This window comes from Danio rerio, chromosome 13 (genome assembly GCF_052040795.2).
Source record: "Danio rerio strain M-AB ecotype USA chromosome 13, GRCz13ab, whole genome shotgun sequence".
Taxonomy (NCBI): Eukaryota; Metazoa; Chordata; class Actinopteri; order Cypriniformes; family Danionidae; genus Danio; species Danio rerio.
Window position 1 is genome coordinate 24,421,978 of NC_141033.1, and position 27,886 is coordinate 24,449,863.

General features: G+C 35.2%; 1 protein-coding gene and 1 long non-coding RNA gene across 21 annotated transcripts in view; one reads left to right on the forward strand and one right to left on the reverse strand.

Moving 5' to 3' along the window:
* Positions 1-27,886, forward strand: part of ndst2a (N-deacetylase/N-sulfotransferase (heparan glucosaminyl) 2a) — a 210,063-nt gene that overhangs the window by 128,525 nt on the left and 53,652 nt on the right. For 12 of the 20 annotated variants that reach the window (XR_015505928.1, XR_015505927.1, XR_015505930.1 and 9 more), the window contains one exon: positions 25,179-25,281. The exons of 4 other annotated variants lie outside the window; for them this stretch is intronic. The gene's annotated coding sequence lies outside the window, so the exon portion shown is untranslated. Of the gene's footprint in view, positions 1-18,254; positions 18,338-18,424; positions 18,506-25,178; positions 25,282-27,886 lie in introns of all 20 variants that reach the window. 4 more of the 20 variants (XM_087279271.1, XM_087279270.1, XM_087279268.1 and 1 more) reach the window with 1 other exon arrangement.
* On the reverse strand, positions 11,611-13,571 carry LOC147841053 (uncharacterized). Its single transcript, XR_015505947.1, has 3 exons — positions 13,498-13,571; positions 12,853-12,900; positions 11,611-11,998 (listed from the first exon to the last, which is right to left on the reverse strand). It is a non-coding gene; the product is annotated as an uncharacterized LOC147841053 (long non-coding RNA).

The following is a 27,886-nucleotide window of genomic DNA, read 5'->3' on the forward strand; positions in this document are numbered from 1 at the left end:
TTTCCCTAATAATATCTGCAGCCATTTTAAGGATGGGGGTTTATCACTGATCCAGTTTATCAGTATATTTTTCTGGCAGCAAAGGCTGAAATGACAAATAAACAATTACTGAATTTGTCAGGCCAGACTTGTGGCTCTCTAAAGTAACAACTTTTGACCAATAAGCTCTAATAACAGGACAATTCCTTAACTGCTAATTGTTTTTAAAAATGACTGTTTTTGCCACATTGACTTCCTCATTGATTAGGGAGAAAAAAATGAAAGTCAATCAAAACAATGCATTAAAGGCAATGTTGTTTCGCATGTGCAAGACTGTGATGAAAGGTTAAAAAAAAAATCTAGTCTATGATTACTTTTTATATCGAAAATACATAATTTTGTGTGTGTGTGTTTTTTCACCAAATCAGTGGCATAATTTATAGATTTGGCAATTTAAATCTTGTAATTTTTCTAAGCAATTTATTAGTTTTGATCAGGTCTGAGGTTAATTTACAAATTTATGCAAAAAGATGTAAAAACAAATATTTATCTGATGCATTTTTACAGCAGCTTAATTCAATAGATGTTTTCATCCCTAACATAACAAAAGGGTTGTACATTTGCCCAAAGTGTATTGTTTAGTTCCTTAAAAATTTCAAAGCATTTTCAAAATAAGATTTGTCACAAGAAATCATTCTGCTAACGGGAAAACAGAAATAGTTAAGGCCAAATTAAGGCTCAAAATCACCTCAGAGTGTAGGAATGCATCCCCTACTGCACATAAGGGTTAAATAACATTTTATGATGCACATTGTCATGGTCAAAGATTGAATGTTTCTCAACAAAATAGTAGCAAACATAAATGATAAAATACAAAGAAAAAAAATCTTGACATTAAAAGAGCTTGTGCTTGTGACAAGCATTTGTATGCGTTTTCCCTCATCTTTCTGAATTAACTTCATTTTCTCCCAGTGTCCAACCTTGAGCAAGGTGACACTAATGCATTTGCACTCTTCATTTTAGCTCTGTTTTAAATTTTAACATAGCCGTTCTTTGTTCGTAGGTTTAAACAAACCATCCATCATCGTTAAATGGACGTTTCAACCTCTGTTCTTTCATCACCCCGTAACCAAACTGATCCAGTCAGATCAATAGTTTTGGCCAATCCCAAGAGATGCAGCGAAACATTTCTGTTTGAGAAAGGCATGAGCATCCGTTCTACCTGCACATCCAACTGAGCTGCCCATTCGTCTCAGCTCCTTAGAGACGTGTTCTCGCTCTCTTTATAGCTGCCCTGGAGATTTGGGAAGAGCAGTGGATGGCAAAGCCAGGCAGTTGGTATCATGTCTCATAAGAGAAAGTGAGAGGGATTCTGCCCTTCTGCCATTGTTCCTCTTTTCCCTTCCACCCCGCAATGAGCATCGTTATCTTCAGCTTCTCAGCCGGCCCTTTTGTTTACATCTCTTCTGCAATTTAAAGCAAAGTCACAGACAATGTGTGAACGCTCACCGCTCTAAAAATATCAGTGGGGAGATTGCAGTGCTGAAATAAAGTCATTAAGTCGCTGTGAATCACACAGGAATGAATGCGCTTCTGGACTCTTCGGCAAGGCATTGATTTGAGCAGGCTCTGATGCTGTCTAATGGGAGCAGTGCAGTTAATGGAATGTTCTGGGATGAAAGAGCAGGTCAAGGGAGGCGGAGAAGGATGAGGGGCAGTCGAAAGGTCAAGGGTCATTCATTGTCATGGCTGTTTGATGAACTTTTCTCTCCTTATATGTCCTTAGAGATTGTGTCTCTTTGTTTGCAGGTAGTTTGAATGAACTTTGATGTGGTTCTCTTTTGTTATAAATGACTTCAAATTATTATTATTAATCCACAGACTTGTTTTTTTCTTCAACATTTCATGATGCCGCTTAAAAGGCTCACTTTAACCACATGATTCCTCTATATCAATGACTATTCTACTTAACTGTAGCACTAAGTGCAGGAATGGACACTGCATTGCATTTTACAGCATACATAATATATTTGTAGTATTTATTTGTACTCAATATGTATTATGTGTCATACGTTTTGGACATCACACTACACTGTGCAGCATATTAGGTATAACCATGAGCCAATCACATTTCTACCCCTTAGCCCTTTCTCTTTCTCCTTGTTTTGCACGATCACATGAAGGGGTTGGTGTGTTCTATTTCTTTTTAGCTTGACTGAGTAGGGCTAAGGTGAAGGGCTAGATAACCTTTGAAACTGAGGTTTTCTAGGACCACACTCCAAACCAAGGGGTACTAAAAATTCCCAGAATACACCAGCAGCAAAATGGCTGCATATGCAAGCCAGAAGATGCACAAATTAGTATTTTTTGGCATTATTATGTTTTTAATATGTTTTAATACATTCATAACTGCCTAATAATCTCCAATAAAAAGTCCTGTGTAGCAGTCCCACAACATACTTTTTCATCTGACACTCGATGACACTCGAATACCCTGTTAGAGAAGTCTAGTGGCTGGAAATGAGCATTTTAACGTGTCTGGTATAATGTTATTGTCGTTTTCATGTGTTTACGTAGTTGGCCTCCAAGTAAAAGCACAGTACAGTTACGATATTATTGCCTCATTATGATAGCATAATATCATTGCCTTTTGTGATTTCCTGAAGATAAATTCCACAACATATGGCAACTGGAATAACTACAGCAGTCACCTCTGTCGATCTCATAAGAAGAAAGAGCTTGTGATGTCATATGATGACATGTGCCGTGTTGTAGTGCTCAGTGTAAAATTTGAAGCCCCTTCCCTTCACACACTATTTCAAGGGCCTAAAAAGGGTATAAAAAAAAACATTAAATTAGGATTAGACCCATAAAACAAGTAATGATAGTATTATTTGACATTTTTATTAAGTTATGATAAACCAGATAACAAACACTGAATATACTAATGCACAGATAAACAAATAGGCAGTATTGAATAAATATACAAAAAAATGTTATAGTACATTTAAAAAAAATGATAAATATGGATAAATATCTTTGCGTGTCTGGTTCCGGAACTTCCTTTTAAATGAGCTGTAACAAATCATTTCAAATGAATTTGCTCTACAAATAATCCATGAAGGGTACATTTTCCTTTCTACCTTACGTTGTCATTTACAACAGCAGACACTTTTATCCAAAGTGATGTACACATGTGGATGATTTAAGTGTATTATTTTATGAGAGAACATATATGCCATAAAGTCTAATTTTAAAATAAATATGATGATAAAAAGCTGTTTGTGTAGAGTTTGACAAATCGTTTCACCAGGATGGGACTTTAAAGGTGAAAGTCTTTGCAATTGATTTTGTGTCCCTATGGGATGGAACCACAAAGCAACAAGAGAGTAGCAGAGTGCAGAGCTCTGCAGGGCACACTGGTCTGAAGTAGAGTATTCAGATAAAGGGGTGCAGAGCCAGTGGTTGCTCTCTACCAAGAAACGACTGAATTTGATGTGATTGGCAATTAGTTGTGGCCGCATGATATTGAAAAAATCTGACATTGCGATAATTTATTTGTCTGCAATAAAAATGTTAATATGAATACACAAGATTTTACAAGATGGTTTGAATAGCTCTATTTCACAGTTTTTTTGGGAATCTAACAGTATTCGGATACAGGAACTGAAAATCACATTGCAAGAAATGCTTTTCTTACTTTGCTTTGTCTCATATTTTGTCTATATTATATATTATTTTATCTAAAAATTCTTTAATTGAGTAAAAATGTTTTCCTTAAATAAGCAAAATGATCTGCCTATGGGTCTTATTTTGGTTTGAAATGTAGATGATTGGACTAGAAACAAGACAAAATCTCTAAGTAAGAAGCATGTTTTGACAAATCATATAAATTCTGTATAAATAATTAATTACAGAAAAATTGTTGTTAGACCTCCAAACATCATATATTTTTGTGTTTAAATGTTTTAAACTGTCTTGGAATGCTCATTCACAGGCCTTAAAAATGGATGGAAATGTTAAAACTGCAGTATATTATGGACAAATCACGTTCAGCCATAGTTTAGAATCAACATTGCATATCTTGATGCTCAAACAATATATTGTGCAGCCCTACAATCAGAGTATCTGTCATAAAAATAACAATAATTTTTTTATTTTAGCATGAGTTTAGTATCAAAAGGGGCATGTGTTAAACAAGCTCTTGCGTTCTGTGTTTTGTTCCTCTAGATTATATTCTCTTTGTATTCTGTGCAGTACAGTTTTTGAGGTTATTCATGGTCTGCTGAAAGTAATTTGTTAATTCTAATAAGTTCCATTTTAATATTCAATGGTTGAACTGTGAGGAGAATAATGCTTGTCTGCATGTTTTGGATAGACAGCTTATACAGCATTACAGTTGCTTTAGGCAATGATTGTTTACCAGTCAACTTTTTCAGTACACCAATGAGTGGTTTGAACATATTTACCCATCTCGTTTCTGATATCTGTTTAAGTTGTTATATTGGATGAGGTGTAACATGAAGTGAGTTTTTACTGGTGCTGGGTGAATGAAAGAAAACACAACAAATGGATATGTGAAACAAAAATAGCAATTTATTAAACAATAAAATTAAACAATGAATATTTGAATTTGGATTGTAATTTAAATGACCGAGTCAAAAAAACAAACAAACAAAAAACAGCAGTGTTGCCAAAACAAAGAAATAAATATAACAAAACAATAACTAAACCCCAACCCACTAAACTAACTAACCAAAGAAAAATGTAGAAACAAAGCCGCAATCTTCAGTGTATGTGACTCATAACTAAACTTCTTAAAAAATTTTAAACATAATTACAGGTGTAGAAACACCTCCATAAACTTACTAACAATAAGCAAAACAAAAGCTTTTCTGATAATCCAGTTCTCATAAAGAACGCTCAACTTCCTAACAATTGGGTAAATTGAGCTACAAAAACAATAAAGCACTTCAATAAGAGACAACCTGAACAACAACAAAATTAATATGAGCACAAATTTACAGGCTGGTCGACACAAGTGAGTAGTTTGGTGTAGAAACAAGCGAACGCCTTTTAAAGATCGCGGACCAGCTCCTCATTGGTGTGCCGAGTGCCTTCCTGATGATGAGTGACAGCCATTTCGACCAATGAAAAAAGAAAGCGAAACAGAAAACAAAAACTATAAAACATACGTGGAACGTAACATCATACACGTACATACAGATTTGCATTAACACCATTTCAAGTCACTGTATTTCATTATATCAACAAATCATTAACTAAGACTATTAGCTGGACTAAACTGCTAGTTTGTTGCTTATTAATAATTAGTAAGTTGGGTTTAGGTTAATGGTAGGATTAGGGGTGCAGAATAAAATAATACTGTGTAACTAAGAAAAACTGTTAATATCACAATAACAGGCAGGTAAAAGGCCAGCTGTTAATAGCATGAATTGTGACTAAAGTGTTACCATTTATGCTAATGTAAACCCAAACAGTTATTTTAATAATGCTTCTCATTGCACCCAAAAGTCAGTAAGCAAGTATCAACAGTGCTGTTAAGTTTGATTCATTTTCACTTATTTAGTAGTATTAAATGGAGTTTCATATTCATCTAGTGAAAAGCTGTGTGAATCAGACTTTTTTTTTTTTCTCAGGACATTGTGAACCTATTTGGATAGAATGACTGTGGAAGTTATTTCTTTTAAGATTTTTTTGCTAATTAGAGGGGAAAAACAGCTGTAGTTGTATTGGATCTAACCCTGTTCAATGGTGTGCTTTTTACTCTGTCTCTGGAATGTTTTTACTGCTCCCTCCCTGTTTTCCTGCAACACAACACTGATGCCCACTCCTCCTTGTTTAACTGTCGTTCTCCACCTACACGGGGGTCAAGCTGCTTTATGACCCATGCTTGTGCTGCAGTGCCCTTGAGCAAGGTATTTATGAAGAGCCTCCGTCAATTCTTAGCCGTTTAAGTAGTTGTGAAATACACAGAACCTAAAGAAGAAGATTGTCCATCCAAAAAGTAACAGTTTCAGGGTTTTTTGTGTGCATTTTTTTTTTTTCTAAAGACTCTTTTGCAGTTGTCGACAGTTTAAGTTGATCTGTTTCCTAACGTATGTTTGTGTGTATGTGTACTGGAAAGGTTGCATCTATATTAGGTATGAGTAACAGAGGAAGGAGAAGTTGTTGTACTAATTTATTTTGTAGGAAGTTTGCCACTGTCCAAATAATTAACGAAAAATGGTTCAGAACCGACTTGTGAATCTCATCTAAATTCTCTGATAAGCTCCAAACATAAGTAAATCAAATATATATAACACTCTGGTTTGTAGCTGGTTTGGAGCTGGTTTTGCTCCAGCTGGAGGCTCTAAACAACATTTTTTTTTGTCTTGATACTTTTCAGAATTTATTGTGAGCTATAAAATCTATTTTCAGATTTATATTGCTGGTATTTGGAAATGGATGGTTTTGGTGAAGGTGGAGGTTGTTTTTCTCCTTGGCATACACTAAAAAACAGCTCCCAGCCTCCAACAGTCGAACACATAACATTTGCTATAAACTTGTTGTGATGCTCCATAGGGACGAAATGTTAATTTTTTTATGAGCCAGGATCCTTCTGTGTTTTATCAAACAACACGCTCTGACATAACAAGCACATGAGAGCATAAGAGTGTTTAAGCACATAAATAAATCCTTGCCCACAGACTCCAGTCTCTTGCACGCTCATTTACAAAATAATTTCATTAGTACTTTTCACTAACATTTTGCATATTTTCAAGATTTTTGAAATAGAATGTCCAAAAGAATAGCATTCATTGTATTTATTGTATTTTTGTATTCATTGTATTTATTGTATTTAAAATGTAATACAGGGGTCGCTCTTTATTTGGAGCAATTATGTTCTAAAAATAACCAACAATAGGCAAAATGCATGAAGTAGTCAGCTTTATCTTTTATTATTATTATAGATATTTTAAGGCTGTAAAACCCCTTACTTCACACTTTATACACTTTTCTCAGACAGACAGTAACATTTTCTCTCTTGTTTAAACACTCTCAAAGTTCAAATTTTGTAAAAAAAAAGAAAAAAGTCTAGTAGGCTATTATAGAATGAAACCGAAGATCAAAACTTGTTGTGAGGCGCAAACATTCATTGCTGTCCGCAAAAAAAAAAAACATTTATCGCTGTTCTTTTTCTTGCAGTCACTGATCCACAAAGCTAAAGCAGACTCCATCCTTAAGGGGGTCGCATACTGTATGGGCCACGCTCATGAGAGCTGGAAGTAACAAACACCGGATGAGCTTATTCGCATGTTATTTAAAATGTAATCATATACAGTAGATGGCGCTCTGTGGCGTGGCAGAAATATGAACAGTGTCCTGAGTTGTAGCTGGGCAACGCAGACAGCTTTCAACTTGAAGCGCAGGTGTGCTTACCTTGATAGAAACCTATATTTACAATTCTAAAATGCATGACACTGCATGGTGCGGCGCATCTAGTGTGCGACCCGCTTTACGATGGACAGTTACAACCCTTTTTGCAACTTTGTTGGAACTTAGACTGGCAGCGATCGAAGATTTATGTTAAATTGGTAAGGTAAACGCTTTCTGTACTGTACAGAAGGCACAGAGGAGATTGATTGACAATTTTCTACAGCCAATCAGGACGCAGAACACAATGCACTGTAAAAAAAAAAAAAAAAAAAAAAGCATGTCAAATTGCACTAAAAGAGAATCTGCGAAGCCGCGAAAGGTGAACCGCTTTATAGCGAGGGACCATTGTACATATAATGTAGAAATGTAGAACAGGGGTCTCAAACTGCCGGCCTGCCCACCTCCTTTCTCCAGCCGGCAACTGACGTCAAAAATATAATGAGATTCGGCCCACCAAAACATTTATTTTTGAACCACTATCTTTGTTGTGCAGTTGCATCTAGCTACCTGTGGTTTTGACCTGCCACCTAGTTGACATTTATGGTACCACATTCGAATTAGTTTTACTTTCTTTTTCTCTCATTGCACAATCGAGAGTAACCCACATGTGTTTTATTTCTATGTCCGTAGATGCCCTATTCTTTACTAAAGCTTTATTATTGTAAAAATTCAAGGATTGCTTGATTATTATCACTTTTCTACCACTTGAATTTTGTTGTGCAAACACTTTTTTTATGGCCTACACGTTATGCTGGCGGTTTAAAAAATATAATAATTTTGCTAATATTCGATTCAAATGGTTTCATTTAATAGATTTTCTTCATATGCTTATTAAGATTTGCATTAGTAAAATTGTGCTGCTAGTTGAATTAAAGTAAATACAAATATATATACATGCTTTTCCCTTCTTTGTTGTAGTTTTACAAAAATAAAACTAAGATATTGAGAAGAACAATTGCCAGTAAAGTAACTTAAGGTACCCAAACTGCTTTCTGCTGTTCTTGGGCTACTAGGACAGTACAATTGGTTGGGACAAAGTAATAATTATTATGCCTATTATTTGTAGTATTTTCATAGCAATTTAAACTACCCTTTCAAAATGTATAACAAGAAACAAAAAGCTAGAGTTTTGACTGCAAATAGTGTGTGTCTATATTTAGCAGCTGATGTGTGACACAATAAACGTGCTGATTTGCATTATCACTGGTGAAAGGTCATGCTTGAAATAAAAACGTCATGTCTGTTGTCCTAAGATGCATCAATAACGTCATGTTTCCACTTTTTTCTTGTACTTGAGTGTTAAAACGGCCCTCTTATGAATTGTCAGTCACTGAAATGGCCCCCCGCCAAACCCCTGATGTAAAATGTTTTATTTTATGTAAAGTTTTTTTTTACTTTTTTTATTTAATTAGTTAATTGATGTATTTATTTTTTCTTTGTAAAACACAATTTTACCTGCTGTACTACATAGGACAAGCAGTGTGAGGTTAGATTAATAGATGTAGGGTCTACATTTTGACTTATGTACCGTGGTATGCATCTGAGGTAGATATGTGAAAAAGCTGTGTCCAGTGTTCAAGAGAGTGACGGTATTTGTCAGGATAAGGAGATTATATGACAACAGGTTCGCCTCTCTGCTTTATCTCCTCTGCGTAGCTGAGATGATGAAATGCCTTTAGAGAGGTTGAGTGGCTCTTCAGGGATCTGTAAGAAAGCTTTACCGGCCATATCTGTCCCTTGCTGATGCTTCTCTATCAGCCTTTTTAATTACAGGATATAAAGGAATCGTTTCTTACACGTTCGCATATCACACTGATGAATTTCAAGTGTTTTCTGAATGAGCTTTATTGTCTCTCCCTTCACCCTCAACCTGATTTATGACTAGATTTGTGATAACTCTGTTGCTGTATTCTACATTGCTCTCTCTGTGGTTTGGATTCAGGTATAATTAAGTCATTCGCTGTCACCAGATTGGCAGTTGTGTTATGTTACGCACGCCTCCCTGTTTGGTACTGCTCTCAGCCCACAAATTGGAAGCAGCGCTTTGCCTTTCGAAATGTCAGTGGGATTGCAGCATCTTAAAAGGGTGTTTCACTTATTGCATCGCTCCACCCTCCACTCATGTTTTATTTGTGTTATGCTTATGATTCTGAGAGTTGCCACAGAAGCACAACCCTCCGCAGTCTTCAGTCTGATCATTTTTTTAGCTTTCTCCCATCAAATAGGGCTGCATGATTAATTAAAATGAAATTGAGATCACTATTCAGCAAAAGCTGTGAATCTCATGCACATCTTACCAGGGAAATATGGCTCTGTGACCAATAGTAAATCTCCTTCAGCGGGCCAGAGGGCGCTCTCACAATAAAATTGCAAACAAACTGCAAAGAAGAAATCCAAGAAATCAAGAGCAGTTGATTTAACTGCTAATTGATTCAAAGACTAATAAACACACAAGTACGAAATCATCTCAAAGAATGATTTATTCAAACACTCGACTGAGTATTTGAGTAAAACCATTACTCAGACCCCCTAGTTTTTCATAATTTTGATTTTCTAATTTAGATGCAAAATAATGGCAAAAAATTGTAAATAATCTCATAAAACATCCGATTCTAAACCATACTATCAAATTATATTTTTTTCAGTTTGCAATTAATTATTTTACATAACTTAGAGACGTTACATACGCAGCGCATGTGATGTACTTGAATGTCTTACCTGCGCCATCACAATCATTACATTACATAGAAGGGGGGAATTGTTTTGCAGCCTGTGTCAAGTCAATGCAAAGATGGGATTAGACATCCTGTGGCGCAAATTTGGAGTTTTGTGCGTTTGACAGTTCAGACTGCTAAAGAAAGTGGGAGCAAACATTAAACAAACTGAGCAATGAAACCGACAGAAAAGCAAGCAGCTTACAATGATGGAGATTGGTTCATGGAGGACGGCTGCTGGATGTGACCCAATTGAAGTACATTATGTGTGCTTTACGTGCAAGGCTGGTGTTATGATGTGCGTCAAATCGATTATTAATTGAACTCTATTCCTGCAGTTAATGAGAGAAAACACTGCCATTGACGAGTTTTTTAAACTGCCCTAACGCATGTCCTGAGTGAAGTACATGATGTCAGATGCTCCGGGGAGTGAAATATGAAAGAGCGAAAGTAAGATCGTGGATAAAAATAAGAGTTATACAACCTTTCTTTGGCTTAATCCCTACCATTTTAGATCTTGACAAGAAACCAAAATAAAGAAGCTTTATTTTTGTGATTTGTGTCAAATTTCACACCTAATGTGTGTGTGTGTGTGTGTGTGTGTATATATATATATATATATATATATATATATATATATATATATATATATATATATATATATATATATATATATATATATAATATTTATATATATATATATATATATATATATATATATATATATATATATAATATTTATATTATTATATTGTCCACAAATTTTTATGAATTACCACCGCAAAGATTAGTCATTTTTATGGCAAAAAATCACACACAAAAATCGTGAAAAACTAGGGGTGGGTGATTATTAAATGTGGTACTATCACTTGCTTTCATATCAGCAGAAATGCAGAGCTATAGTTCACTGAAAAGTGACGCAAACTGCTGTCAAATCTCAGATTGATTTTAGGATCACACCGGTCAAATCGCCTGTAAAAGATTTGATTATTTGCATAGCTTGACAGTGAACTACACTGTAAAAAATGTTACTTAGATCTAACTTATAAAAAGTGAGGCAAGTGGTTGCATCGGACGTTTTAGGTTGATTCAACTTCCAGCCTTTTTAAAGTATTTTAAACACTAAAACATTGCTTAAAACAAATGCAATAAAATTAAGTTGAGCCAAATAATATTTCTAAAATTACTCAAATCAGATAAACTTACTTTTTTTGTTAAACTTAACTTACTTATACATTGCTATATGTTGACTGTACTCATTTTAATTAAGTATTATGAACTTAATGATCTAAATAAAATTAACCATGCATATGTCATTTAAAACGAATTTAATTGACTTCTGGCTGTAACCTCAGAAAATAAATCGGCATTTCTATATTGTAAGCACAATATACACTAGTAAACACAGATAAACAGACTTTCCTGTCAATAACAATTAAATAAGAATGGGAAGATGGATTAAAGACCATAACATGTATTCAATATCAATCAATGTTCCTTTTAATAGTGACTACAAAATAGGCCATTAATGTGGCTACACATACACAATACATAAATAAAAACATTAATAATACCAGATCCTATTGAGAAATCATCCAAGGCAACTCAGTGAGGAGATTTGCATATTTTGATGAAGATTTTGGATGCATAATGTCCAGTCCCACAAAGAGTCTCTAATACATCTTAAATGTATACAGTTTTGATGGATACTTGAAGTCGAGGACATCGGTAAGTCCAAACAGGAGCCATCATGCATTTGACAGGTTTGGCAAACCTCTGACAGTCCTATGATAATCCAAACTGTGTTGGGCTGATGGCAAATTTTTCCCGTGGGCAGCCGCATGCACCTCTGATTCCTCACAACTCTATTGGTAGAGACAAAAAGAAACAGGAGTTCAGGTGGTTGCTACCAAACAACATTAAATAGCTAAATACTAAATAGAAAATAACTACAAGTGAAGTTACAAAAGTCCAGTGAGAATGATGCATGGATGAAACACCTTAGTTTATCAGTTAAAAATTACCTTAGTTAAAATTACCTAACTTTTATTTAAAAAATAAAAAAAAGGTTATAGAGGTTGTGTAATTACATTATTCCAGGTGTTTTTAGTTATCAAATTTTAAAGAAAACTGTGATTTTACTCAGTGTAACAGTGCATGTCATTGTGGTTTCCTGTCAATCACAGAATTGTTAAAATTTAGGTATTACATTTTTTTGTTTATTTTGGCAACTTATAAAGCATAAGAATGTGTATTTAATTTAGATATTAAAACTGTTTGAAAACGGATAAGAAAATTATAGAATACAAATTCTATAATTTAATTGTCATCTTCATTTTGCACCAAACTTTGCACGTCATAATACAAATTTTATTAAATAAATAAATAAATACATTGCCATTTTACACATTACATTAAGGTTTACATTAAATTTTTGCTAAAGCTACATTTAATTGACTTTTTCTTCAAATTTAATGTCACTGGCAAATGACAGTTCAGTGATTCAGTGTTATCAGTTAGCTTTATTGAAAGACTGACAGATAATAAGAAACTGCATTAGGATATTTTTATACTGTTTTTACTGTTGCACACATAAAAAAAATCTTCAGATATCAAATGTAAGTTAATTCTATGGAGCCCACTATTGTTTGCAATTTTACCAATGTTTTACTTACCTGCAAATAATTATAGCTGTAATTGTATCTAATGTTTTTCTTACCTGGATGTGAAGTTTGAAGATCCACAGGTAACAAAATCACTTTGGTATCTAAAGACCAAGAACATGCATTTTAGAATGAGGTGCATACAATTTAAATGGTTCTGTAAACATCAGTAGTAAATGTAATTTAAGTTAAAATAAATTGTAAATCTGTAATTTATTCACTATGCAGCATTAAAAAACTTATGGACTAAATCTCTAAAACACAAACTTTAAGTTATACTTTCTCTTACGTTAAACACAAACTACTTAACTGTTGCATACGTTTCTGAATTTAATATCCATCCTTAATGTGCTGCTATAACTTAGGTGAGCTAACTTTAGCTAAGTTAGCGCTAACAAACTGAACCCCCACACCCCGACCGCCCACCAGTGACCTTGTTAATCGGTTCTGCAACGTTAGTTTTACCTACTAAGTGTTTTAAAACTACTTTCACTATTTTTCTCAATAATATCACTTTTAATCGTTAGTATAAACTAGCGTTGGTTAGCGTTAGCCAACTTAGCTTTCCATGTGAGAGCAGTCTAACTGTTAACATACCTGAGGCTACAGTACAATTTACAAAGCTAAAACCTCACCTGCCTAGCGAAGACAGCAGTTTTGCATGACTTTACAATTATCATTCGGCTAAATTTGCAACTTACCGTGTTAATCAGATCCGCTGCTGGGAGCAGTTAATGTCGACCATTGCAGAAGCTGCGTCTGCCTGCTAAATCCCGGGCAATGAAAAATGAGTCACGCCAAACTATTAAAATCACGTTTTATGAACACCTGCCCACATCGACAGCTGCTCTAATAAATTGTCTGTGTCAACTCACTTTTATAACATTTATTCTACACAATAACCACGTACAAAAATCTACTCAAATAAATTGCATTAGTTTTATTTAAAATATACAGTTATATAAAAACTGATATATTTTAAGTAAAGAGGAAGCAAATTTTATTTTTTTGGTATAAAACAAATAAAATTAACTAGATTGCAATTATTTAAAGTAGATAGAACCAACTTTGTGAGTGTAGCACTTTTTACAGTGTACAGTCTACAACTGTACAATGACAACACCGCTTCATCTTAAAGCAGCTTCTGGAGATTTACTGCTAATTACAGAGCCAGCTTTACCGCCAAAATGCACATGAAATCACCTTTAATGAACTGCGCAGCCCTATTGTCAATGTACATGGACCAGTGTTGACATTACCAGTTCCTGCATGAGCAATGAGTCATAGCAATCCATACGCTGTTACACATCGCATCCTGGCCACTTGACATATACAGTCTGTATATGTCCACCGCTGTTGCTGCTGGCATGATGGTGCAGTGATGGAGAAATGAAAGCTGCGTTGTTTTGAAAGGTCGTTTTAAACCTCTGTAGGCTTCTGTGTGCGTTTGCATGTGTAAACTGGCAGCCAATGGGAAACTGCATAATATGGGGGTAGATGGAGTTTGTTCTGTTCCTGCCTGACTATGCAGAGCTGTTACAAGCTGACTTAAGGGTCTCCTATTACTGTCAAACACTTAGCCAATCAGCACTCTGTCTACTAGCTAAGGGATTTTAACCAATCAATTCACACCCTGCACGAACTTTAGACTGTTCTGACACAGAGTGTGCCAAGGCTTAGAGGTGGTGGAGAAAAAAAAACTGAAACAATATTATTAAACCAAAGTTTTGACCTGGTTTTTTTAAACTCTGCTCATTCATGAGATTATTATCATCAAAATTCACTCCTACTGAGTTTTCAGAATTTTAACACACAGTACCTTCTTCTCTGAGACGAGCACAAAGTTAGATCCATTCATATTTGGACATTGATAGTTGGATACTGGACAGTGATTTTATGCTACACAACACTTAAAATTGGGAATTCATGATGAACTTCAAGTGCAGACCTAAATCTTTAATTCAAGGAGTTTAACTAATTGCGACCAATTTTGCACCATATTTTAAGGTGCTAAAACGTTCTGGGACAAATAAATATAATCATAAATAAGATGTTCAGGGTTGGTATTTTTTGCAAAACCATTGTAAGCACTAGGCATTGAATATCTGAAGTCTAAAACCCATGGACATCACCAAAGACTGTGTTTCTGCATTTCTGATGCTTTGCCAGCTCTGTCTTTGCAGCTGTCTACAGTCGTTGTTTTGTTTTTGGGTCTCTTTGCCTTAAATCCAGCTTGAGAACCTGAGATTAGCCGACTCTGCCATTGTAGAATATTTCACTTCCGAATCTGTATCTTCAAAAACTCCCGTGTTGCTTTTGTGGTGTGTTTTGTGTCATTGTCCATCAGTTCCGAGCATCCTCCACACTTTTTTTCTTTCGCCATTCTGGTACAAGTTGGTTTTAGTTTCTGTCCATAAAAGGTTTTTCCAGAACTAATCTGGCCTTTCCTTTACATTTTACACTGTGATGTAAACCCTCTGTATTTGCTCTTGTGAAATCATCTATTGAAGTAAACTTTGACAATGCCTGCCTACTGTGAGAGAGTTCTTGACTTAGATGTTGTAAAGGTATTGTTCTTTACCAAAGAGATCAGCCATCACTGTTGCTTTCCAATAGATGTCCAAGACTTTTTATGAGATCACCATTCTCGTTTTTTCCTCAAAATATTTCAAACTGTTCATTTGTCCACTCCTAATTATTGCTTCTATCTCTCAGATTGATTTATCTTATCTTGAATTGGCCTTTTCACTTATGTGGAGAGCTCATTTGACCTTAATGTGCATTCAGAAAATAATCCAATCGAAAATTACTTAAAATTACTCAAGAAATTCACTTGCTGTCATTCTGTTAAAGTAAGAAGTTCAGATTATGTAAAATTGCCACACAGTTGTTTTCTGATTGTCTAGTTTCATACCTAAATCTAATGAAACAAAATATATATATATATTATTTTTAATCTGTATTTTTGTTAATTAAATAAACACTTCCTCCCTAGTTCCAATTAACTTAATGGAGAAATAAGCTAATTTTATAACTGTAATGGAAAATTGATTATTCCTAGTCGTAAAACATAATCGTATGTCACAGAATTATTTATTGTGCTGCCTTCACACAAAATTAAGAAACAATATTTACTGCAATATAGAAGGAAAAATTAATAAGTCTTTATTAGAGACTGAGATGATCATAAATTATCTAGTAAATGTCACGATACAGAACGTTTTAGCCCTGCTAAGTGTTACCAAACACACCAACTTTATTTAAGCAAACTAACTTCTTTTGTTATTAGTTTTTTTTTGATCGGTGAGGGTAAAATGTGGACATTGTTTAGTGAATTTCCCCTTCATTTTGTAATTTACTGCAGTCTTACAATTATCTGAAAGTAGCTGAAGTCTGTTGAATATAACTTCAGAAGGCCAAGGACTGCAGAGTGAAAAAAACGGGAATGAGAAACAGCGATGGTAGAATTGGGAGATTTTACACTGTTGGTTCTGAGAGTCCTCTTGCGCTGATAGCAATGCTTTGTTTAGTTTCTCTATCAATATTGAATTAGTCAGTGGAGAGTGGAGCATGGCTCACATGCTGAGACCTTGACACTGTGCAGAGGTTGTTTTATGTGTGTGCAAGAGATGGAGAGACGAGATGTTTAACTGTGCAGATTATGTTTGTAATTGTTGGATTTTAATGTTGCGTTGTTTGCGGTTGGGTCACTGGCATCCCTCGATGGAATTAATCCAGATTGCTTGGCTAAATGCATTCTGACTGATGCAAAAGACCACCCTTGTTAAATTACACTTGGTGATTATTGGACCTTAGGGCGATTTGGCCTAAAATCAAAAGCTCGATATAAATATTTTGCCTTCGTAGTTCACTGACAAGTTTTGTACAGTAAATACGCTCACATATTACATGTAAGAGATTTCTACTGTTTGTGATTATTTATTGAACATCAACGTTGAACAACCGACATTAAAACACACATTTCCTAAAACTTATAAAAAAACTAAATTTTATTTTGGAAAACAAAATCATATATTTTAAAGTTTTTCATGATAAAATTAAAAAGAAAATAAGCTCTATCTCTTCTAAATAAATCAACTTTTGCTTATCCTCTAAATAATATGTTGACGTGCATTTCTTGCATCTTCTGTAAACAACTATTTTTTTGTAAATAATATTTTCATTGTTTTTAGGTTCCTCTGTGTTGTTTCTTCATTTATCTGAATGATACCTTAATGTACGAGTTGCTAAAACTCACTCATTTAAGGGTGGGAACAGATGGGCGGGCGTGCAACAGCATTAATCATAAGGTAAACACAAAAAAGATCCTCCGTGGCTCTCCGCGCTGCCCACACGTGTCAAAGCTACATCACCGACCAATCGCAGAGCTTGCGCTACGCGTCTTCACAATGTGTAGTTACATTTCTGAGAGGTGCGTTGGTATGCGACCATGCGATGGCTGCGCTGGACCATACGCGTGCTCTCGATAGAAATCAGTATAATTCAGCCTCAACAGTGTGGGGTCACGTGATTTCACCACACAGTGGGGAAAATAATTATGGGAAAATTAGATTATGAATATTCTGAATGTGGATATTGATTATTTTTCGATTAATCACCCAGCCCTAGACATTAGGGTTGCATAACATTACTTTGTTTTTAGTTTTTATGTGAAAATTAATGCAATAGGAAATATACAGTTGAAGTCAGAATTAATAGCCCCCTGTTTATTTTTTCTCTAATTTCTGTTTAATGGAGAGAATTTTTTTAAACACATTTCTAAAAACATAATAGTTCTCATTTCTAATAACTGATTTATTTTATCTTTGCCATGATGACAGCAAATAATATAATAATACTAGATTTTTTTTCAAGACATTTCTATACAGCTTAAAGTGACAATTAAAGGCTTAACTACGTTAGTTAGGTTACCTAGGCAGGTTAGGGTAATTAGGCAAGTTATTGTGTTTGTTCTGTAGACCATCGAAAAAAAAAATAGCTTACAGCGGCTAATAGTTTTGACCTTAAAATGATTTTTAATTTTTTTTAACTGATTTTATTCTAGCCGGAAAAAAAAGACTTTTTCCAGAAAAAAAAATATATATATAATATCAGACATACTGTGAAAATTTCCTTGCTCTGTTAAACATCATTTGGGAAATATTTAAAAAAATAAATAAATAAATAAAAGGGGGTTTAATAACTCTAACTTTATTTTTTTTCACCAAATGGATTGAATAACTCCATCAATTTTTATACAAGTCTTCACTATGTAATTAATCTCTGTTAAAGCTATAACGGTTATCATTTATTGTGTCTCAATGTTTTAAACTCTCAGAAAAAAGCAATGCAAATGATAAACCTTAATTCCAAATAGATTAAACTTTGCGTTTAATCCACAAGCTCTTGGTCAACAGTAATCCCTGACATTGAAGATCCTTTGATATGATTATTGCAGATGTGCACATTGTAATATAGATGCTGAAAAGATATATCGTGCCAGCCCTATTGGACAGCTAGAAGAGAGCATAGCAAAACAAGGTATTCATACTTCACTGCTTTGCACCAAAACACAAGAATTTCAATCGAAGTTGCCCTCCACATCCATTTTATCCTCTTGCTTTCCAGCTCGCTTGCTTTTAAGCAGTGTGACATGGGTTTGTTGCTTCTGTGAAAGTGATGTAGAGCATGACGGAATAAGAGGGAAAGGTTTCAACGAATTTCAAACACAAGTGGTCACAAGAGACACATTTGAATGCATGTTAATAACAGGTGGAAATTGTAATGCTTCTCTGATGACCAATTGTGATTGGATAACTGAAACAGATGGCGGTACCAGGCGAAAGCAAGGCATTATGTACAACAGCATACCAAATAAAAGTGGTTTTGTGCCACATTTTGAAAGTCAGATCATTTTAAACTTCTTCAGCGCTTTGTTTTGCGCAGAATGCTTGAGCAATGTGCGATGCAACCCAACAACCAAGGACAGTCGGCCTGAATGTTTATGGCTGTAGAGATGGCGCTTTAAAGATGCAACATTTCTAAGAGGGTTTTTAAGTGCAACAATACAACACGCTGCTAGCATGCTAATTAAAGCACAGGCTCTAAAAACAGCTCAAAGAAATGACAAATTTAAATCATTTGATCTTGGAGGCAGTTGCTAGATGGCTAGTCGACATTGAGAGCCATTTCTACTCCCATGTGCAAGCGTTTTATTAGTTGACGTCTGGTTAAGGCTTCCTCTGTTGGTCCTCTGAGGGATCTTCTGCGTCTTTCTGAGATCCATTAAACATTAAACTCTCAATCTGCATCAGAACAAAGGCTCCTTCCTGTGTACTTCCTCTGTTGTCTTTTCTGCCCGTCCTCCTTTCTCTCTCTTTCTCAGTGTTGCTCTCTCCACGCGTCCCTGTTTTCTCTCTCAGCCTCCTGTCGTGCATTACCAGCCAAAGAATAAAGCTCCAACACAAATCCGTTCTCAGACAGCAGATGCATGCTGGTTGTTGTGAAGATCGCCGTGATACGGTCTTATTTTCGGAGGCCAGATCTGACTGTAAATCTATCTTCTCTTTCAGGGATGTGTTTCTTCTTTTTGGTTCCAGCAGATGTGAAAGAATTTCATGTGTTTGCGTGTGTTTATGCATCAGGATGGTGGACTAGTGATCTAACTCGCTTATTAGTGAGCTTGACTTGTTTTACTCTAAGAGAAATGTTGGCCGTCTTAAAGCTCCGTTTCCACAGCCATCAAAGCCCTGCTTGTTTACAAACTCAGCACTTTAAACAGATTTAAGATGATCCCTATCAGAGCTCAGATCTCTTGCTGTGAGCAATGATCCGCCATTATGCAGAATCCACAGGTGTTGTGGAGAGATTAAAGGACAGTCATTTGTTGCAGATTCTTTATGGTGTGGCGCTGGCTCTTGGCTGTTTGTCAGAATACATTATTCATTATCCAAAATCAAAAGAAAAGAGAAAATAATATATTTTTCATAAATAAAATGAAAGACTGGCTTGGATTGAAGACTTTCAAATAGATATTACAGAAAATGAATGGGAAGAAAGTTGTCTTCAAGCGCAAACATTATCAATCAATACCCGTTTTAAATTAGTCCAATATAATTGGGTAATGAGAACATATATAACACCAGAAATGTTAAATAAATTTAATAGAAATATTCTGGACATTTGTGGAAAATGTTTGACTTACAAGGGCACACTGTTCCATTGTGTTTGGCAATGGGAGCACTTGCAATTCTTTTGGAAAGAAATAATTGTTGTAATCTCTAAAACTATTGGTAAAGAAATCCCTGTTTGCCCTAAAATCTGTATCCTTGGTCTTTTCCCACCTGCCTTATCGCTAAAGTCATATGAACAGAAGTTTATAAATCTGTGTCTATTACATGCGAAGCGCCTGATTGCCATTCACTGGAAAAGTACTCATGCTCCATCTTTGTCACTCTGGATTAAGGAAATGTCTTCCTGTATAGCAATGGAAAGGTTGACTTATTCAATCAAACAACAAATGCACATATTCTACAAGATTTGGGACTTCTTCCTTCATTTTTTTAAATAACAGTGGACTGACTGTTAAGTAATCCCAAACAATGTGACTGTTAAAATACACTGTGTTTGCAATGACTAACTTTAATATACTTTCACTGGAATGTATATGTTGAAATGTCAATGTTTTAATGGTATTTATTTTTTATATATTTTTAATTTTTAACAAAATTGCCCTTTTTATTTTTATCTTTAAGTTTATTTTAGTTAATCTTTATTTTTTATTTATTTGTTTTTATATTACTTTCCTCGCATGAGAATGCATTTTTTTTTATTCTATTCCTTTCTTTTTTTAATTTTTAATTTTTATTTTGAACGTCGGGATGGGGCGGGAGTTCTTTGATTGGTATTTTGTTACTAATACAGTATGAATGTATCACACCTTTCTGAAACAATAAAAGTGCTAAAAAAAAAATAAATAAATAAATAATATGAAATCCCCTACTGTTTGACTTATTACATCATTTACAGGACAGTTGATATCATTTTGCCCCGAAAATGTTACTGTTATGTCTCTAGTATCATAATTTCTTTATACTTTTTAAATTATTATTAATTAAAGAGCCTCTATTGTTTTTTTTTTTTTGAAAATGACCTACCATACAGTGTGAGTGAACCAACAGGCAGGGAGTAAAAACATCTAGCTGATGTTTAAATCTGAAAGCGCATCCTGTTTAAAAATATTGTTGTTGTTTTTTCAAACAAAAGACTCAACTGATCGAATTTAAATGATTTATCGTTCTACCAGATCTTTTGCATGTTTGTGTCGACGTGACAAAACCAAGTATAAAATGCCAGATTTGGTTATCGTGAACGCACCTTTCGCTTCAAACACTAGCAGAGTGCGGGTGTGTGTGGGACTAATCATGACTGAAGATGAGTATACGTTCTGGTGATTATGCATTAATCTACCCTGCAACAGGATTTGTTGGCCATTTGTTAAATGAATTATCAGAAAAGACTATTGATGTAGAGATATGGCTGCTGAGAATGCGCATTTCTTAACGCGGAGTCATGAATTTATTTCATTTCATAATCAATTATTAAAGCACAACTTTAATTAAAACAAGGATATGCATTAATAAGATGTGGTCGTGGAAGCGGATTTTCGAATTATGTTGAGAGCTCCTAGTTTAAAATAGGCTAACAGTCAGTTAAACTATATAGAATAAGATAACACACACAGCTGCCTAAATAAATAGGCTGAAAAGATACACATTTGATCACTTAGGCCTATTAAATTCTTATTTAAAAACTGTACTGAAAGGAAAAAAAGCACAAGAAAGAGTGCCGCTTTTCACACCACTTAGCTCACATGCTCTGGCTGCTACAGTATATCAGTTCAGTGTGCTTACTATGTTACATAACTGCCCCCTGCTGGCCATGTATTTCTTGTGTTAGACCATATTCTGCTTTACCGCGGAGACAATACATGCGCCATTTCTTTAAATCGCTTGCGCATTCTCAGTAGCCATATCTGTATGGGAGTTTGTCTGAGCTAAACTTTAAGGAACTTTATCAGTTCACAGTACGCAGTTCATGAATCATTGACTTTCTCCAGTTCATATTTGTAAATAATTGTGATTAAAATGTTTGGCTCCTTGTTTCTCTTCTCTAGCAAAATATGCATTTAATTATGTTTCGTTACTTGTAATCATTCCACGTGGCTTGTACTGTATCTGATTAACTCTTTATAGTCTCATATCACGTCCAAAAACATGTTGAAAACACTTTCTTTACGATTTTAAATGCATCACAATCCCCTGCCGTTTGTCAATGCTATGGCCACCGTCAGCTGTTCCTACATGTGGTGGTCAAGTTTAAAAGTAGTTCAGCTTTTGTCACTGTGTGGGTTAATACTGACTGTGTGTCTTTGTTTTTACTTACGGTTAAGAATAGAGCATTATGGTGGTGTTTAACTGCTTTGCATTAATGCACTCCTGCATTGGGCTCTTACTCTGCATGCACTCTGGCTCTCTCCTGCTGAATGCAGTTGAACAATCACAACAGATTGGGTCATCAAGCCAATCAGTGCAAATTAGCATTGCACTGAGAAGGGGTTTGTTAACAAATGAATCACTAAATGAATCATTGAGTCATTAGGACAATTATGTCTCAATAAATGCATATTATGAGACAATAAAAGTGTTTGTTTTTTTACCTTGCATGCATATCAGCCTGTTACTGAAGACCCCAAAAACCAAAACATTTTTGATGCATAATAGGGACTCTTTAATTGATTTAATAATTATATTTAATTTTATTAAGTAGTGATGTATGAAGTATTTCTAATTTTACCATGATTACATCTATTTATTCCATTCTTTTATTCTATGAAATGCTCACCAAAGTTTTAATCTCACTGAAATGGATCTATTTAGAGCAGAGGTGGGCAATTAATTTCTATAAGGGGACACATTCGACACTGAAGAAGTTTTTTTAGGGGTGATAAAATACTGTTAATATGTAAATAAACAGTATTTAAAACATTGAGACAATAAAATGCAGAGCACACAAATATATCACGATTTAGTTAACATTCAGAAAAGCAAGTTTCAAAAAAGTTCAACTTTCCACAACAGAAGTGTGTATTTTAAAGAGTAGCATAACAATATCAACTTCATATGAAAAAGTCAACTTATGAAAATGCCACAGGGTTGTTTGTTTGAATGTTTCACCTTTAGTACGTTTTATTTATTTTTATGTTCAGTGAGAGAAATCTAACCTGTGTTGGGCTTGGATGAGTGCACTGAAGTGAGATTGAATATCAGAGGTGGATAAGTGAAGTAGTAACCACATCACACAAATGTTAATCACCAAGAGAGGATCTGCATCTAAATCGTTTGTCTGAGATAATAAGTCTACTTTTATTTATGTGTATATTTCATGCAAAGTTTGTAGCTGCCTGGTTGGTACTTGTACTTTTAGTGCACCCGCTAAACTCTGAAATGTTGAGATGTTTTCAACTTACTGCGCCTGGAAAATGTGAGTGTGTTGCTTCCTATTTGCACTCACAAATCACACATCTCCATTAGAAATAACAAACTTGAGCTCACAAAATATTTGACAGGGTATGTGAACTGCTTCTTACGTTGACTCGCTATTAGGGATGTAACGATTTACCTGACTCACGATTCCATACAATTAACAATACTAATATCACGATTTACGAATTAGTTACGATTTTTGACCAAAAGATTATTTGAAACAAACAGCCCTTTAATTTTTTTTTCTTAAATGCTGCACATTTTTTTGCAAAAAATATTTATTTTCTGCCATAACTAAAATGCTATTTTAAAAACAAATTCCAAAAAAATAAAAAATAAAAAATAATAATGCACTACAACTAAAGAAGACTCATTGATAGAAACAAATTAAAACTGTGACTGTGCTGGGATTTGGCATATTTTTAAAAAGAATATCAGCATATCTCTGTTTTCTTGTATAAGTTATGGTCTTTGCACATTTACAGTGTCCCCTGCTGAAAAAGACTCTTTCAATGGGCTCTGAGAAGGCTGGTTTAGAGAGGAAAGCCTTTCTTAAACCAGAGAGCAGTGTGTACAGAGGTGGTCAATGGACCCCTCTGGTCCAGGGCACTGACCACTGGCATAAAATGACTAATTATATTGTAGGATAGAGACAGGAATTGAACATAATTATGAAGGTGAATAATTACTTGTATAATTAATGAGTATAAGTATCAGTCTGATCACGTAAGAAGAGATAATGTTAAACATTTTTAAATATTCAATAATAATAAGCAAATTAATATAATGTGCATAAACTAATTTGAAAAGTAGAGGGTGAAAATACTCTGATACCTGGATCTGTAACAGAACAGGCTAAAAAACATCTTCACACTTTCACTATAAAAACACTGATGCACCATGTGATCTCTGTAGCACTCGTCTGAGCAAGTGGAGCTGCTAATCCAGTCCGCATGGTTTGGCTTATTAATAGCATTTTTTGCATATAGATGTCCGTGAAAGTAGCTTTTTACTGTGCTGACGGTTTATGTGCATTGTATTTGTTGTTCTGTTACTGTAAGTAAACATCTCTTTGCAGTATTTGCACACAGTTTGTTTTGCCTGGTGCACTTCACCGCTGTCATTTCACTTTGCCGCCCCAACTCTTGCTTACCGCTGATATGCAGGTAAACACAGCGCCTCCTATGTTCAAAATTGTATCGTGATTCGTTCAATATTTCTATCGTCACATATTTGAATAGATTTTTAACCGGCTCTCTATGAATCGTTGCATCCCTACTCGCTATATCTGACCTGCACATTGCACTGCCCCGTTTGCAGTTGAACCTAAATCAACCAAATACTTCGTTTTGTGGCCAAGGGCCATAAAATACCCAGGTCTGATTTAGAGACTACTGGACTTTTCTAGGACTGACAGACAGTCTACCACCTAGTCGATTAAAATATGTATGTACATGGCTTAGTCATTGCCTTTGGCAATATTCAATGTCTGAGATCAAATCTCCCTTCAGAGAGTTTATTGAAGGCCTTTATCTTCACCAATTTTTGCAGGGTTTTTAAACAGTTTTTCTCTCTATCTGTGTTTTCGTATATGTGCTGGTCTGTAATTGGTCAAGGGGTGGGCTCTCATCTCTATGGTTTCTCAATACATGTACATCAGCGCACCCACAAATCACTTCAGTTGTGTTTAGATTATAGTCTAGGAGAGAAGAGTGGATCATCTGAGACCGAGACTCCTCACAAATGAGAGAGTGCAAATATTGACTGCAAAAGTGACGCAACTGAGCTGGAGTCATCTATCAAACCTTCACCACATGTCCTCTCTGTCCTCATTACAGGTGTCTGAACACAAGCTGAGGTTCACACACTTCCACCCAGGACAAGTCAACTAACACTGACCGATTTATCAAGCTCTCTTATGACCAGCTGCAGCTGCACAAAGTAAGAACTGGTTTTGTTGTTTGCTTTTTGAACTCTCACTGAAATAACATTGAGATTGCTGCTTTGTAGGATTGCATAATATGTTTTAAGTAGGGCTGCACGATTCTTTTGCTTAAAATCAAGATCACGATTTCTTGCAATTCTGTAGATTTAAAATAAAGATTATTATGAGTAGACTAATATTATTGTTCTTAAACATTTGGTAAAATGACAATATGGATATTTAGCCTATGTGCAGGTCTACTGTTGGTTAAAATGCTACATTTTGTAAAGACTTTGAATAGTGGATTTTAACAGACTTTAAATATGTCCTGGTTTATTCACAGCAAAGTGAATATATTCATAACATATTCATAACTATTCATAATTCTAAATCAGACATTTATCATTATCAGAATCCCTCTTGCATTATATTCAGCATTATATAGGCTAGGGTTGTGATACTGACCCAGTAAATATTTACTTTCATGCACAACACTTTGTGTTCACTATGAAAGAAAAACATCAAATGCTTGTCGTAATCATAACTTTAAAATGTGATATAATCATTGAAATTATGTTTATGGTTTCACTTTCACTGCCGAGTGCAGCTCTTATGACTGCCGTCACTTTGAGAACAAAAAAAATACATGCATGCAAATCATATTTTCCGGGCGGCTCCCAAATGATCACTCTGTGAGCTTTTTGTAAACAAAAACAATGGTCCCAACATAATTCCTGTTTTATATTTTTATTTCTGTAGCATCCAAGAATCCAAAAAGAGCCACATATTGATAAATAGTGTTATGATGCCTGTTTTAACGTTAAGTTAAGATTGAATAGCCTCTTGATACAGTTATGAAATAGTTTGATAACAGGCAGGAAATGTTCATGGGCCAATGGCAGCACCACATTGAAATGGCCTATGCAGACACACACGTGTCCTATCGGTAGTAAACAAATAGTGCCTCAGCTCATGTGTGATTTCGCGGCTGCGAATACATCATTACATTAAGATTATAATTTTGGGTGAATTATACCCTATAAATATAGTATGTGACACTTTTAACGCCATTTGGAAATGTCCATGTTGCTGAGCAACAAATATACAACAAATCGTGTTTTTTTTTTTCAATTAATCGTGTAGCCCAAGTTTCAAGATACAGGTATGGATAACTTGACGATATTTATATATGTTGGTTCTGAGAGTCGGTATATGTGGTATAAAAAAATATGTATTTATTAAAAATATTCTTTTCAGATGGTGTAAATAAAATATCAACAGACCAAATCTGATATATACTGTTAAATGTTGCTGTTTTTTTATTTTCATCTCATCTCAACCTCGAGACTTTTAGCACACTGATTTTCTTCATACGCATCTGATGTAGAAGTAATTGTGTGAACCTTGTACATCACTCAAATTTATCAAATTTATCATCATTATTCATTAACACCCCATATCAAAACAATCCTCACCTCTTGCTTCTGAATGGCTTGTCGGCATGGTAACAGTCTTAATTTCACTACAGTGAATAAAACTAACTCGTGTTTTCTGCCATTGAGCTCTACACAACCCTCACAGTGACTGAAGTCAGACTAGGCTTTTCTGCAAATCTGCTTAGTATGCGTGTGTTTGAATTGTGTACTGAGCCTCAGCGCACCTCTTGAGCTGGTCAAATTGAAATGTAATTGACCCCAGAACCAAGAAGAGCTTTTATGTGTCTCCTCCAAGCGAATGCTGCCGAAAACACTTGCACACTTACAGGGCAGGTTATGGGCCGGATCTCCCCAGAGAATACAAGCTCTTCCCGAGTCTTTGATGTCGTCCTCTTGCACTCCTCCGTCAGTGTGAATATGCAGCCGGCTTCCCATTAACACTCACCTATGTGCTCGTCTGCGCTCTGCGTTTTATAAGAGAGACACAGAGTTCAGGGAGATTATCTGATGTCTGAGTAAAACTATCTTGATTTGATATTGTTTGCTCGCTCGAGATTGCATCAGTGTGTGTGCTTGTTGACCTTTGTCATCGACAGCCTGCTGTTCCTAGATCTTGCTTCAAATTTTTGAGTCTCGCTGACAGCCTGGATCTCAAATAATGAGAGTGACTTGGCACCATAAAAAAGACTTTGTAACGGTATGAAGAGCAGCCTGCTGTTGTTCGTCGTATACGTACTGTCTTTTTGTCTATACTGTGAGTAATGCCAATAACCCATCCATTGAATGGGGTATAAAGGAATTGATTGAAGCTGAATGGCATTGATTGGAGAGCTGGCAGAGAGAGATGAGAGTGTTTCTGTATAGAATCAGGTGTATTGTGCAACGGGCGCTCGATGTGCTTCTCATCCCCCTCTGAACTCTGCTCAAACAGAATATGAGCTGAATTGCTGAGCGCAGCTCTGTCACAGTAATGACACGGCCCGTCGTGATCGATGACTCTCTTGCCCAATTGGAGAGCTGTCATTTTTCCCCTCCCCTGACACTGATTTGATTTAAGTTTAGACTGTAGAAGTTTAGCTTGAGGGGACGAGGTGAAGGGAAAGCTTTTATTTCATTGTGATGTAGAACTGAACAACAAAAAACTAAACACACACACAGATAACTAATAACATTTGAATGTCATTCA